Source organism: Anopheles darlingi, chromosome 3, assembly GCF_943734745.1.
Source record: "Anopheles darlingi chromosome 3, idAnoDarlMG_H_01, whole genome shotgun sequence".
Classification (NCBI taxonomy): Eukaryota; Metazoa; Arthropoda; class Insecta; order Diptera; family Culicidae; genus Anopheles; species Anopheles darlingi.
This window is the reverse complement of record NC_064875.1, coordinates 64718124-64723123: the sequence shown is the minus strand read 5'-3', so window position 1 is coordinate 64723123 and position 5000 is coordinate 64718124. Positions and strand designations below refer to the sequence as shown.

Here is a 5000-nt window from a genome sequence, read left to right as displayed (position 1 = left end):
TCTTCATCGGATGCGGATAGCCGGAAAGCGTATTAGCCGGTCTTAAAGCCACTCCACATCTGTGTGTGTGTGTGTGTATGTGTGATCGTCCATTGAAAGTCCATATCGACTACTCAGTTCTCTCACTCGGTTGACCATTTTCCAAAAGTGTCCTTCAGCTTGAAATGGCACACTGCACACACACACTTCACATCGAGCGAGAAGGATATCGATTTCCTTTCCTGAAGAGTAAAAATGTGTTTCTCATCCACCAGCCCGTCCAGCGTTCTTCGGTCCGTCTATTGTGTTCGCTTGTTGCGCTGCTGGGAGGACACGTGGACAGTTCATCGAGCGATCGCCGCCCATTTGGTGGACCTTCATTTTCCGATTTTCTTCCATTTTATCGATATTTATTGGTATTGGGACGAAGAATGAGTAGAACGGTAGGCTGATGACGACGACGACGACGATGGCGACCGAGACGAGGACATGCCTGCATTGTCACCGATCTGGCACCGGTCCTAGCGCAACCGGCCATTGCGTTGTCCCCGGGAACTGTTGCTGCTGCTGCTGCTGCTGCTGCTGCTGCTGCTGCTTCTGTTAGTCATTTCCGTTTGTCGGCGTGGTGGCCGGGACCTCGGTCCAAGATGCGCCATCTTTCCAGTCTCCAAAGACCCATAAAGGCCGATATGGGCTTGGCAATTGGTTGACATCCTCCATTTTCCGTGTTTTCTAGTTCTTCTTTTTTTACTTCTTCGTTTTTTTTTTGCTGTTTAAAAGCAAAAATAGAAGCGAAACCTGTCACGCCATTTGGGTCGTGACGTCCCTTCCCGTTGGGTTCGATTGCTCCTGGTGCTGGTGCTGGTGCTGGTACCGGTCCGGACGTCCGTCCGTTCGTCCTTTCTCTCGTCTATCGTGTGTCGTGAATCGTGACCGGCTGCAGTCACCAATCGGGGATCAAAAATAGCTCCCGAAGAGCAGCGGCAACGACAATCGACAAACGGTAATGGTCAGTTATGGTTGGCATGCGGCTTACGGGGCCAACCTCAAACCCTGCCTCCGCGCCAAACATACGTGTCCGTCGCGGCGGACACTGGAATTCATCGTAAAATTCATCCAACGGTAAAAGTAACAAAATGGAGGGGGTCGGTCGGTCAAGCAGAAGATATTCTTCCCTTTTCATGCTACTCCCTTTACCTTCGGTTAGTGGCGAAAACCCGGAACCGAGACACACACACGACTATCCCCGGGAATGCTTCCGAACCGAACTGGAACTGGAACCGGATTTGGTGGCAACAATCCAGACTTGGGTTCGCTTCCCGGTGGAAGTGGGAAAATAAAAATAGTTCCTCCGGGCCAGCACCATCCGTCGATTATAAACTGTCACTTCCGTGCAAGCAGCACGGAAAGGGACGCACACCATGTAATACCAGGGCAGTTGTGTGTGTGTGTGTGTGTGTGTGCGTGTGTGTAAGGGAAGTGCCACAACAATTTGCTGGTAATAACAATAATCATGCATAATTTAGCGAACGGCAGCGTCTAGGAGCGCTAGCTGGTGGTTAGCCTTCCGCTTCGACGAGAATTATTAATGATCCTGGGCACTGTGTTTTTTTTCCTTTACGGGAAACCTGGCGCCTCCATCGTTACCATGCGCCTCCATCGAACGCAGGCGCCAAGCAGGCTATGGCTACGGTTTCTGGTTGTATCTTCTCAACTCGTCGGTTCTAGCGGTTGTACCGAGGTTCCTGGAAAGCATACCACCACAAACGCCAAGGCTCGGGGTGGGAGGTTTTTTCCATTCTTTTCCCTCGTAGAATCCTTCATTTTTCCCGGCAACCCAGCAGGGCTCGGTGAACCGGAAGATTGTGCCAAAAAAAAAACACCGCTCGTTACACAAACCACATACTCTTTGCTGGCTCGTACATTTTGCGCGGACTAAAAATGGGGGGGTGGGAGGGCCTGACACGTGCAATTAACGTTTCGAAGGTTTCCCGGTGGACCCTTCATCAATTAGACAGTCCCTTTCGTCCATCGGCCACCCTAAAGACTGCGAAGACAAAGTTTATGCTTTTCTCGAAAGCTTTCAGCTGTCAGGTCATCTTAAAAAGGGGTGGATGGATTGGATGTACAAATAATGCGTCAGCACATCAGCAGCACCACCGGAAGTGCTCTTGCTCCGGGGGAAGGGCGCCACTATTCCGAGTGGAGTGCTTTAGGACCTTCCGTCACCGGTAACTGACGTCATCAGGTGGCCATGATTGCCGGGTACATTCGGATGAAGCACTTGACAGCAAACGCAAAATGGTCGACAAACATTGTCTAACAGGCAGAAAAAAACACATACATCCATTTTGTTATCTCTCTCTCTCTTTCGCTCGCCACATCCTTTCTATCATTCCTTTGGGCCCAACGATCGGAAGCGTATTTTGGGTTGGCACACTTCAACCCGGGGATGGTTTTACAACAACACAAAAGAGCCGTAGAAAATAATTTAATTTCATAACCCCTTTCACTGATTTATGCGTCCATTAAATCCGTAAGCCCGACGACGACGTCGCTTTTACGATGCTATCGGAGCCGAAAAATAAGGTTATGTACGCATACACACACACACACATGCACAGTGGAGTACAGTCGGAGTTTGTAATGCCTTATTTAGCTTGAACCGAAACCGAATGATCCGGTTCTGGTTTCCGGTGGTTTAGGAAATGGTTCCATGGCGGCACACCTTGGAGGTCCCTCGAGGGGGTGGTTGCTGGGGAGAGTGCAAAACATAAAAACAACGAATGTAAATGTACTCGACCTCGACGACGAGTTGTCGCATAAGCCACCGGAACGCGAGTGGTTTGGTTGGTTCGGGGTTCGGTTGTTTTTTTCTTATTTGATTAAAGTGAAAAGCTTCCCAATGTTTTCTGCAACGGCACTCTCTGGCAACAAGTACCGGAACCCGGAATGTGTTTTTGGACTCCATTTATGGCATTCATAAAATGTATGATGATGATGATGATGATGATGGTGATAGCGGCTCATGGCTTCATAATCACATGGCATCGTAATATAGTTGCAATGGGATGCTAGCAAATGAATTTCCCTCCGCAAAAGCTCGCTTCTGATGGTGAGGAAGAGAGAAAGAGAGCTGCGGCACCGAAACCTGGCCACCCTGGATCACGTACCAGTTTTCAATTACACGCTAACTAGTTGTCTGGGTTCGCGTTGTGGTGGGCGCCGCGGTGGCCACCAAGCCGACGTTTTTGCAGCAAATACTATCAGTTCATTAAGATAATGGCGTATATTAGTGGCATGGCCATGCTCCTTATTATTCGTCCGTGGCTCCAACAGTGAACCTGTTGGTCCTTTTCCTCCCATTCCCAGTGGCTCGTCGCTGCGAACGAGAAACTCGGAACGGCTTACGGGTGGCATCTTGCCACTGGCGCTTAATTGCAAATACATTTGCTTGTTTTCCGTGCCACTGATAATCCCGGTTGTGCCGATTGCCATCACCGAGCTGGTCTCTCTCTCTCTCGTTCTGTCCTTCGAGTACTGCTGCACGTGCCCGGGCGGTGCATTCAAGCGCTTGGCGCTGGCGCAACATTAAAAAAAAACTGTAACAATATTTCATTTAACTTTCATAATTGTTTCAATTCGATGGTCCTCCGGCCACTATCTGCGCCGGACTCGAACACGAACCTCGGTCCTTGAACATGACCAGGAGCACCAGCAGCACCGGCAGCACCGGCAGAGCACCGTCATGCGATGGGATGCGAATCCTGTGCGGAAGAAGAGCTTAGCGTCCATTGCGCTTTGCCGTTTCTGCTTTTTTTTTCTTTTCGCACCGGACAAAGTGAAATTAATGAAGAATGATTCGTTGTTCGTTCTCCAGACCTCGCCGTTGGCCAAGTGGTGGTTCCCTGCAGCAGGTGCGTGTACGCCGCTGAGTGTGTGTCTGTGTGTGTGTGTTTGTTTGTGTGGTCGATTGTTTATGTTGGAGCTTTTGCACTATTCCTCGCGCGGTTGGAGGCCGTCAATTCACGAGCGTACGGGTCGGTGCGACCGAACAAAGCCGATCTAGTTACCGCCGCGATCGCAGTGAAGGCTGCCGGAGCGACGGACTGAACGTGACTGGATTGCTCCGGGTACCCGGGAGTTCTCGGTACCCGATCTCCGGTGCCATTCTGTGCAGAGCACAATTTGTGCAGTCCAGGCCACCATCTACCTCTTCCCTGGGGTTTAGCAGAAAGCGGGACCACTAACAGGACAACAACCACAACAGTAGCAGCGGTGTCAGCAGCAGCAGAAGCAGCTTCACTGCCATCATCCCTGGAGTGCAATTGCAAAAGGATTAAATTCCAATTAATAACCCCAAATCGTGGGCATCGCGCCGTGGTCCCTTGCCGCCGGCAACGGGTTGTGGCCAGCGCGCTGGTCTTTGTCTCGCACAAAAGCTACTTCATTAACTGGCCCATTTTGTTACAGTATGTGTGTGGGTACCAGGATACGGATGGAAATTAAAAGGTTTTGTGCAGAGACCCTGGCCTCTCTGCAGTGCAACAAAAACGCTCAAACATGACGCATTTTATCCACCACCGGCGAATTAAACGCTCACGGTTGCTGCTGCTCCTGCTGTTGCTACCCTTTCAACATCTGACCGTCGGTGGATTACCATCAATCAATTACTGCAATTCATTCATTAAAAAAAACTTCGCCCCCTCACATCCGATGGTTCCCCTACCGCGTTGCGTTGCGTTAATTTTAATTCACCAAAATGGCCGATGCCAATTAAGATACACGACGACGACGACGACGACGATGAGGACGGCTGTCGGTGCTCCGGTCACAATTCGATGTTTTATGTGGAGCGATTTATTCAATTCCATCCTCCCTCCCCGGGCGTGCCAGCACCAGCAGCAGCAGAAGGAACCTCGGTGCCCGGTGGCCCGGGGCCCTTTCTGGTGGACAATCGCACGGCAATTAATGCCTGTAGATGATGTGTCCGCCCGGGGTGAGATAAAAATCTCGCGAAT

General features: G+C 50.6%; 1 protein-coding gene across 22 annotated transcripts in view; it reads left to right on the top strand.

Annotated features, from left to right (window-relative positions):
* LOC125954412 (potassium voltage-gated channel subfamily KQT member 1-like) overlaps positions 1-5000 on the top strand; it is a 163047-nt gene that overhangs the window by 85088 nt on the left and 72959 nt on the right. The gene's annotated exons all lie outside the window — the stretch shown is intronic.